We start from the raw sequence: 11,143 nt of genomic DNA, 5'->3' as shown, positions 1-11,143 counted from the left end.
ATCTCTAAAGTGATGACATCCTTGCATTACATCCTTTAGGTTCATTTTCTGCAGGCAGGTTTCTGACAGAGAACAGGCAGATTTAGAATATAACATGCAGCGTTCTATAGATGGATACATAAAAAAATGAAAAATTACATGTATGTGCTAACTTTCTAAACACTTTGTTACATTTATGATAAAGTAGATAAAACACATTTACGTCGGCCTTGGCTCATTAGTTCTTGTCTTTAAATGAACTTTGTCTGTGTGTGTTTCAGGTCCTGCACTCTCAACGACTGAATGAACCAGCATTGCAGCCATGGGTCACTGTGAGCATCACAGGGAAGGTTGAAGCCGCCCACTGCACCTGTATGGCCAGAGTCGCAGAGACCTGCAGCCATGTCGCTGCTCTTCTGTTTAATGTAGAAGCAACAGTGTTGATCCGTGGCACAAGGACTGTTACAGATGAACCTGCATACTGGGTTTTGCTGGGTAATATGACCAAGATACAGCCAGAGGTTGGCCATAAGATAGACTTCTCCTCTTCAGCTGCCCAAAAAAAAGGCTCTTGATCAAAACATAAACAGACCATCTGTAGTGACAGGTAAAAGGAGGGGTGGAAAAATCCCACCTGCTACTGTGGAGGAGTTGTCACTGCTATTGGATACTTTGCTGGAACACAGTAAAGCTGTGGGTTGTGGGAATGACCCATAATGTTTTATCTAGGGGTCTAGATTTATGCCTGTAGTGCACTGTCATGTAAATAATTTGCATTTACTGAATATATACTGACTGAGTCCCACTGTTCAAAAGTTGAATAAAGAAACAAACTAATTTTTGCCTCTTTTTTTTTTTATTGAAACCACCTTATAGAACATCACATCAGTTACAATGTAGAATCCATGTCATTTATAGTTTACAAATGACAAAATGTTTACACAAAATCATGAGTGTTTACATGACATCACCCACTACTAACATTATTTACTGTATCTTTTGAAAAAATACAACAATTTTAACAGCACAATACTTAAGAATATTTAACAGGAGCAGGTTTCATTTCCCCTGGTTTTATTATCACACTGTTCATCAAAACGGCAGCAAACCTTCACCATCTTATCCAGAAGGGTCACCTCTTCACCCTCACATGGAAGAAGTAATCTGATTGGCATGGTGGTATGTTTGCAGCAGGTCCCTTGTGTAGCACTGGAACCCAGTCACGATGTTTCATCCATTTCATAGGCTGGTTTGCTGCAATAATGCCAAATAATTAGCATCTCTATAGATAGAAGGTAGTTCTGCAAAATCACTCAGTAGGATGTTTGTTCTAATTTGCTATGACCTCAGAGCGCATCGAAAATAAAACTAATAGGCTATAAAGAGTGATATGAACATATTTAGAACTTACCGGAATGAAAATGTCTGGAGCACCAACAGATATCTGGAGATGGAAGAGAACTGCACGTCAGCTCGTCTCACAGCTGCTATCCAGGCTAGACGCCTTCGTTTGGTAACATCAATACACGAGCTGCCTCATGTTGCTTCCAGGTTGGGAAAGAATGAAAAGATAAACCATTTTCAACCTTATTCTCTTGCCGGTGTTGTGTGTGACTTCGCTCCCTTTTCACTTGCGCTAGACCCCCAAAATGGCGGATCGGGCCAAAATCCTTTCCACGCCCACCCCCCGTGACATCACGCTCCAAAGCCCTATAGTAAACGTTTGACCTCTGTTATTGCCAACAAAGGTTATGTTACAAAGTATTGAGTTGTATTTTTGTTATTGACCAAATACTTATTTTCCACCCTGATTTACGAATAAATTCTTTACAAATCCTACCATGTGGATTCATGGATTTTTTTTCACATTCTGTCTCTCACAGTTGAAGTGTACCTCTGGTGCAAATTACTGACCTCTGTCATCATTTTAAGTGGGGGAACTTGCACAATCGGTGGCTGACTAAATACTTTTTTGCCCCACTGTATGTACAATTTTGACCCTGTGTGGATTCAAGAAAAGTAAAACACCAAATTCTGTATTTTTTTAAAGTCATTGCAGATGTATGCTATCCAATCACTCTGCCTGGAAAACCCCCAAATTGCCATGACATTAATGCCCACAATGAGTGTATCTTCTGACCACAACTGTAGCTACAGACAAAGCGTGGCAGAAAGTGTTGTGGGGGGAGGGGAGGTATTATTAGCAGGAAGGAAATAGAGAACCCTGAGATTTAGTTACACGCAACTTGAGAACACTGAGAGAGAATGAAGCAGAAAGAAACAAGATATCAGGGTTAAAGCAGAGTATGGAGGGTGGAGTGCATGATGGTAGGTCGATTCTTATTCAAGAGAAGGAAAATAATTCTTCAAAAGAGAAGAAACTAGAAAAAGAAAAAATCAAAATGTGAAAGTTTCATGGCTAGCAAGTAAACTTAAAAGAAAAGGGGAGATAGAAAATTAAAGGATGATAAGCAGAGCAAGAAAAAATAAAGTGGAATATAAAAACAGAGGGTGGAGTGTGCAGTCGGGAGGCTGATGAATGAGTCATAACTCAGCTTCATTAGCGACTATGTCTCTTGACCTATCGACATCCACATCGCACCATGTAATCTTTGCACATCGATCTGTCATCATTTTAGGTGGGGGAACTTGCACAATCGGTGGCTGACTAAATACTTTTTTGCCCCACTGTACAGGCTCAAATTTATATATTTTTACTAAGTGTTGCTGAAGATTCTAAAAGATCTTTTAACTTGACAGGGCTGAGGCCTATTCGTTCTTGTTAGTGATCATTATTGACCACACCTGGTAGTTTTTCTTTACCAGCCTGCAGGCATTTATTAACTGACCAATACTCAGCGCAATGGGAAAGTTCAGTGAACTCTAGGTGGGAAGGTCTCTTAGAGTCATTTTATATGGATGTGTCACAGCTTTGTCTGGGGGAAGACCCAAACTTTCACCCACATAGAGAGGAAATTGGATGCTCAGGAACCACCAAGACTCAATCGCGCCATGAACTGGAAACTGCTGGAACACCAGCAAGCCAGTTTTACATCGACATGGACTGAGAGGCTGTCGACCAAGAAAGAAGTTGATGCTCCAGAATAAACACCTTCAAGCTCAACTGAAATTTGCAGCTGCCCACATGGACGAGCCAAATGCATTTTGGAAAAAGGTTTTATGGTCAGACAAGATAAAGATTGAGCTACTGGACTCAATGACAGGAGGTATGTTTAAACGAATAAAAGTGAGGCTTTCAAACCTAAGAATACTACCAACTGTCAGGTATGGTGGTGGTACAATATGGTGACGCAACTGGACAATGATCCCAAACACACTAGCAAAGGTTCAAGAGAATGGGTGAAAAAGAAAAGAGTTAATGTTTCACAATAGCCCAAAGTCCAGACCTCAACCTGATTAAAATGTTGTCGGAGGACCTTAAAGGCGCTGTACATAATCTAATGGCCTCAAAGCCAAAGGGCCACATCCTGAAGGAACTGAAGCGGCGTTGCAAAGAAAAATGGGCCAAAGTTCCCGAGGTATTTATGGCAATCATGGGGTGTACTTGTTTTTTTTTGCCTGCTTCTGCAGTTTGGCTTAGTTTCTGTTAAATAAATAATGACATGCTGTAAAATGTCCAGTGTTGATGTTCATCTCAGGCTTCATTTTTTTTTATATATCCTGAGATATAACCCCCGGCCACCACGTGAAAACTCCCAGAACATAAACAGTTTAGATTTTTTGCTGTCACATTTCAGTGAGTCATATCAGTGAAAATAAAGCCCTGTCATCTTAGTGGCATTGATCCCCACTGAAGGCTTATTTCAACTGATGGGGAGACTCTGGGAGATTGCTCTTACCTTTCTTCCAATCTCCGGCTATGTTTCTGAGCAAGCAGACAAACTGCAGTATATCTGCGGGCCTGTAAGTCTGAAAAAGCCACAACAATAAAATAATGTGACAGGGGTTGAAGCAGTTTGACTTTGTCTTCAAAGGGGATTGTAGCGAGATGCAGTAATCTGTGTAATACAGGCCCAAATTGCTGCTTTTAGCACTGCTTTCGTAACCACTCTCTCACCAGGCTCTTTCTGCACTAAAACACTCTCGCTCTCTATCATCAGAAAATGATTAGTTGCTGTTGTTCTTAACCTTACCAATGCTTCCCCACTGTGCTGCATTATCAGGGCCATGTAAGCTACCTTCCAAGTTGGCGACAGTGAGGCTTTTTAGCTCACCGTGTGTCTGTTAGTACACATGAATATGCCCCTCACATGTTTATGTTACACTGTATGTATTTGAAGTTGTGCTCAGTGTGTCCATTGGTGCCACAAGGAGACTAGGACAGCTTAAAAGGATTAGCACCCAGAATGGAGAATGACATTTCCAATTGCGACTGAAGCTCTTGTTTAAAGCATTAAAAGTGAGCACCACTATGATATGAAACCCTACAAATATGCCGCCCACAGACACCATTAATGTGTGCTGTATTTCTTTGACTTGGCACCACACCAAAAAAGTAAAAGAACAGAATAACATACAGATAAAATCAGTGTAGGGTTTACGTGAGGCGGTGGACCTAAACATAGATGAGCCTTAAGAAAAGCTTCAGTGCTCCCTGTTATAAAGCCTTCTGTAGGAGGAACCAAAGCCAATCTTCCCAGAGATGCTCCCTGACTTCATGTTTTAATGATACTGGTGGAAAGTGCTATTTAAAATTTCAGATTAAAATCTTCATTTTCCTTCTATATTTTACTCGTTTATTTGCTATTGTAGAGATATTAGCAGAACGGAGGCATTCCTACCATCATTCCAACCAAATGGAACGATGTTTGGATGCCAGCAGTCTGCCTGCTGCTTCATGCTGGTTTTTACAAACAAGCTTGACTCACTTGATACTGGCAATAACCACCCACTGGTCAGCTATTGCACTCAGCTTCCTGCAGCTTTAAACTCGTTTTCACTTTCTGTGGGAAAAAGTCTCAAACTAATCCAAAGATTCAGGCTTAGCAGTGAGGTTGTCCCACATGTTATAAAATACCCCCACTTACATAAAAATGCAGCATAAATACTTGAAATCCTTACTTTACTAAAGAAGTATTCAGATATGTATAAGTAACTAAATCTAAATATCAACAGTACTTTTTTTCTTTTCTTTTTTTTGAAAAAAGTCAGCTCCTGTGACTGATGCATTATGAAATAATGTATTATTAATACTGAATCATCAGTGTCTGAGAAGGTTGGAGCTGCTGCAGATAAAGCTAGCTGTGAGAGTCTAGCATCTCCAGAGGTCACCAGAGTCAGAAGGTCCCTGCACTCTCACGGCTGTCTTTATTGCAGTAATGCAATGCATTTTCCTCTTTAAATTAGGTAATCAGATTACATTTATTACTGAATAATTACACTGTTATTTGTGTTCTCAAATTACATGCATATTATGTAGAAAAAAAACCGTTTAACAGGTTTAACATGTTGTTACCTGAAAAGGCATCATGCAATATTAAAGAATTATCTAACAAGAGAGAAGCAACTAAACAATAGATTACAGTAAAAAGAATAATAACAAGTAATTAATTTCAGTTCAATTCAATTTTATTTATATAGTGCTAAATCACAACAACAGTCACCTCAAGGCGCTTCATGTAAGGTAGACCCTATAATAATACATACAGAGAAGAAAAAACAACAACAATCATATGACCCCCTATGAGGAAGCAACAGTGGGAATAAAAAACTCCCTTTTAACAGGAAGAAACCTCCAGCAGAACCAGGCTCAGGGAGGGGCGGGGCCATCTGCTGCGACTGGTTGGGGTGAGAGAATGAGTAGTACATTTGTTTTTTGAGTAATGACCTCAATATTAGTCTTGAGATGTTTCATGGGAGAGTAAAATGCGGTGGTCAAACGCATCGCAACTTAATAAAACACCATAAAACAAGAAAAATGCTGCAAAAGCAAACAAAACCGAACAGAAATTTTTAAAAAAAAATGCTCACAATAAACTCCCAAAACACAACTAAAGTGTTTTTGGAGAGACAATAACGTGATGAAAGAGCTGCTGAAATGACAAGCTAACAGTAAACAGCTAAACAGCTAATAGGAAACAGTGTTTAGTGTTTTGTGAGATTTTGTTTCTTTCTATTTCCATTGTGTTTTATTCAGCTTCCTTTATGTTTTGTGTGTGTTCGTAGTAGTTCTAAAGTTTCAGTGGATTTAATCTTTACTCTAGTAAAATAGAAGGAAGATAAAAATACAGAAAATCCCTTTAGCTTTGCAAAAGATATTTAGAGGAGATGTTATTATTTTTAGAGACCTCAGATAGAACATGGAAACACAAATATCCATGTTTGGTTTTGTAAATTAATCAGAAGCCAATAAAGTCAGGAAAAGCTAATTTAGTCCTTAGCAACATGTAGCAACACTGGAAACTACATGTATTCATGGTTGGACGTCATTGTGGGTTCATATACGTGCCACTTTGATCTTTAGTGAGCCATACTGGTGAAACTCCTGTTTCTGTCGATGTGAAGTAGTTTAACTGCACATTTAATCTCTGCGATATCTCAATATAAGAAAAAGAAGTGCGATTTGCTGCTGTGGTTAATGAAAGAAATCTGTCACCACAACTCTTTGGCCTTAAATTGTAAGAAATTAATGTGTAAAGCTATGAAAAAAAAACTTCTGGTAACTCATTGCTCCTAAAGTCTCCTGTAATTATAAAGCAGAAGGTTTTTATTAGTTCACAGAAAATATCCTATTTTATTTATTTTACTCTGAATACTTTGTAAAAAAAAAAAAAAAATTAATTAATTAAATGAAGGCTGTGGGGGTGGTTGTTAGAGTTGAAAGTCCAAAATGCATGCCCACAAGACATCCAGTGGGCCAGATTAGAGTCTTTGCTGGGATAATTCTGGGCCTGGGGCCTTTCTGTTTGACACTCTTGTAGCAGAGCATAAGCTTGAAGTAGCAGAGAATGAATATCTATAGTAAAGCAGAACAGAGCTGAAAATGTATCAACATATTTTTAAGAGTTTAGATGTACAGTAGAGCTGCATTTTCTCTCAAATGACTTTAATCAGTCTTGTTTTTCAGTAGTTGATGAAACAACTTACATGCCTATAGCACAAACCCAAGCAGTCATATGTAACACAGGCTAACTAAACTATCATGCACTGTATTGTTAAGCATGACAATGAAGTAAAACTACAAAATATTAATGGAACTGTAAATCCCTTTTTTCCAGAAACCTATCACCTTGCCCTTTTCCATCTGTTTTACGTGCTTCAGTGTAGAGTTCCCATCTGTGTTATATCTGCTGTAAATCACAGTTGCTGCCATGTGACAAAAGCAGAATGGGCAAGTTCACCTGTAGACCCTGAGATTTTCTTCCTTTAGTAACTTAATGCACATCGCAGTGCTGTGCTGTGAAGCCAGCCTCTTAAGAACCCTACTTATCCCACGGTTCAGCACTCCTCTTTCCTTTTACACTCGCAAAGTTAATGTGCTGTAGAGAAAATGACTGGATCCCTCATGCTTGAATAGAGATAGGCGAGAGCTCCGATTTCCAAAAACCTGTCACAAATTATAGCTCAGGAGGAGGGAAAGGAACACTTTGCACCGAATCACTTGAATCACAAAATGCAAATGGTAGTAAAAAATGTAACACTGGTTACAGCAAGGCTATGGCGCTGTCCATCGATGACACCTGCCGTGACAAAAGAATCAATACCACTTTGGGCCAAAAGCTTCAAATATAGGCCCTGAATAAGAAGACAGTTGTATCCTGTCTCTGTGTTGCAGCTTTTACTTGCAATACGACAGCTTTTAATTTACAACACTGCAAAAAGACCTCGATGTTTTCTTTTTGTTGTTGTCTGTGTGGTTTAAACGTAGCCCAACTCCTGAGCCGGTGGTACCGATGGGGAACAGTGGACAATAGAGTGCCAAGTTGATTTCCTATTACCTGTGGAGGAGAAACTCTTTTGTCTTTGGATGGGCGCTATAATGGATTGTAATGAGAGAATTGAGGTGTCTGTGGAGGAGTAGCACAGTGCAACAAGAAGGCCAATTTCTTCCTTCTAATTTTGTTTGTGTTTGCCCCCTAAACCTGTTTCCTCATTGTGTCAGGTCCTAATACTGTCAGTACATCAAGAGACAGCAAGAGAGCGCCTGTCAGTGTTTGTGTGTCTGTATGGCAAGTGTGTTTAGGATCCTTGTGTATGGAAATAAGGGCACGCATGCAAATGTGTGTGTGTTACTTTGATTTCGTTTTTCTGGTCTGTGTGGTCTCTATCGGGTTCTGAGATCTAACTGCATTTTCTCATCCTGTCCTCTTTTTTCCCCCGCCGCTCCCTCCTGTCCATCTCTTAGTCTCTCTATCCCCCTCTCTCTTAATCCTCCCACAGTCTCTCTGTCTCTCTCTCTCTCGCTCGGCCCCCTCCTCCTAACTGCTCCTGTGGGGCTCCTCTGGGTGTATCTTTCCTGTTTTCCTCACACTCATCCAATGCAATTTTCTCTTTATCAACATTTGATTTCCACTGAGTGAGTTGTTCTCTGCACAGAGAGAGCCTAGAGAGATAGGGTTAGGCTTAAAAAAGGGGGAAAAAAATGCAAGAAGAGCATTTATCTAACTTCCACCTCCCCCTTTTTCCAATCTTCAACGGCTTTTTATCTCCCTCCACCTCTCCGCTCTATCGTTTTCACTCCTGCTTCCCTTTCACCTATACTCCTGCCAAATGTGGCCTCTGTTTGTTAGCAGATATGACCATCAGCTTGTATCATGCCACCTCGCTGTTCACTACATGCCGCACCTCTTAGTTTGCCGTACCGCAGCTGCAAACTTTCAGATTTAACATTGCACATCAGCACATGTAAAAATTTGTAATTTTTTTTCCAAATCCTGAGCCAGAAAATGTAAAGATTTCACTGAAGAGGTTTGATTGCTCCTTTTGTTTTGCTTCGGCTTTTGTTCGTTGAGGTTTATTGCCATCCTTGTTTGGCTTTAATAAGCTAAATCTCACCTCCGCTCAACCAGTAACCTCCTCCCACCCATGCTAACAGACAGCAGCTATGAACCTTGGCCTCATTCTATAAAAAAAGAGCGAAAAAAAAAGCCTTCTCTCATTTTTTGGCCCCCACGCCTAAAGACATCCATTGTGACAAATTCATAATTCAAAGCCCTTTTAATGATGTGATTAAAAAGTCATTTTCAGCTCCTTTGTAGCCCCTCCACCCTCATGCACACACACACACACACAGGCTAAAACACATTTTTTCCCCTTCCTTCCTTCCCACTCTCTACATTTTGTCTGCACAGTGAAAGTTTCTAATTTGCTCGTAATGAAAGCTAACTTCTAATGAGCCCCTCACTTGCTCCTCCTCTTCGCCCTGTTTTTGCGTCTCTCCTGAGCAGCTCTGATCTTTTAGGGCACATTTGATAATTTGTTGCCTCGTGTTTGGAGACTGATGCATCGCAGCTTGTTGCGTAACAAAGTCCCCACGAGAGAGCCGCTAATGGAGGGCTTTGTGGCAAGGTGGCTGCCGATTGGAACTTATTATCAGCGCCGGGAATCATTTTGTCGGCTGTGACTTCGGCGTTACACTTCCCAGAATTACTGCAAACAGAACGTCAAATCGCACTGACCTTTGCAGTATAATATCCTTATAACATAAGCGTTTATCTAATTATTCATCAAACTATTCATTTAAATGCTAATCACTACTATTGCAATGGATACTTTTCTTCAAATATGTAGGCCCTTTTCTTATATTTTTTAAAAATAATATCTTTTACTTTATCTTGAAAGCAAAATGGCCTTTGTTCTCTGCAGAGTTGTTTCACATAAACATTTGATTTGATGTCATTTGATGTGGTGGTATTTTGCATTTCGTTTGGTTCAAAGGTAAAATTCAGACCAGTAAAAATGTTTTTCCCAAGCAGAAGATAAGAGCTTATTGTTTAACAGACTTTTTTTAATTGGTGTGGAATTATCTGAGTGTGAAGCAATGTGACAAAAGATATATATAAAAAAAAGCACTGGATTCCTATTTCAAACTGCACAAATATTAGATTTTAATATTGTAACATTAAACAGACTTTCCCCTGCAGAAAATGATGTCTCTGCTTTTATTGCATTTAGCTAAGTCGTTTCTGTCTTATAGAACTATAGCCACACTTATGTCTTCCCAAGCTACACTTTTAGTCAGTGTGTGTGTGTGTGTGTGTGTGTGTGTGTGTGTGTGTGTGTGTGTGTGTGTGTGTGTGTGTGTGTGTGTGCCTTTAAATATGGTTATTATCTTTTTAATGCCCACAGACTGTATGTAAAAGACATTGCCAACTGTTAGTGGACTCTCACTCTGTGTCATTCAGTGCTGTTTTTCTTTCTTTCTTTCTTTTTATAACCATAGTTGATGCAATTTAGACAACACGGGGGAGGTCTGCTTGATCACCTAGCTTGGATAGGAAGGTGCAGAGTACAGTGTTCATTGATAGGCTGTGAAGGTTTAATCAATCACACATGAAGACATGTTTTCTTTCTGATAATAGTTAACAGTACATTGGTTGTGAGCTATTTGCTGATACAGTGGTAACTGCATTTATAAGAGGCAATGAATGAAATAAAAATATAAAGAAGAAAAGGGAGAAACACCCTTCAACCATGCTATGATGTTGGATGTAAATGGCCTGTATTTATATGGCGCTTTTTAATAGTCCCTAAGGACCCCAAAGCGCTTTACATATCCAGTCATCCACCCATTCACACACACATTCACACACTGGTGATGGCAAGCTACATTTTATAGCCACAGCCACCCTGGGGCGCGCTGACAGAGGCGAGGCTGCCGGACACTGGCGCCACCGGGCCCTCTGACCACCACCAGTAGGCAACGAGTGAAGTGTCTTGCCCAAGGACACAACGACCGAGACTGTCCGAGCCGGGGCTCGAACCGGTAACCTTCCGATTACAAGGCGAACTCCTAACTCTTGAGCCATGATCACCCCACAACGTTACATAGTTCGTCCACTTGAGGGCACTCTAAACAGAGTGCAGAGCATAAATCAGTATCACCAAATTTAGGTTTTTGCAGTGAATCTTTGTAGAGTCAACACAGAGCATTATCATGTAACGAAAAATTTTCTCATCCCCTAGGCGTCTCGTAGTAACGCAA

The sequence above is a fragment of the Astatotilapia calliptera genome, chromosome 12 (assembly GCF_900246225.1).
Source record: "Astatotilapia calliptera chromosome 12, fAstCal1.2, whole genome shotgun sequence".
NCBI classification, from domain to species: Eukaryota; Metazoa; Chordata; class Actinopteri; order Cichliformes; family Cichlidae; genus Astatotilapia; species Astatotilapia calliptera.
The sequence above is the reverse complement of the archived record's forward strand: the minus strand, read 5'-3'. Positions refer to the sequence as shown.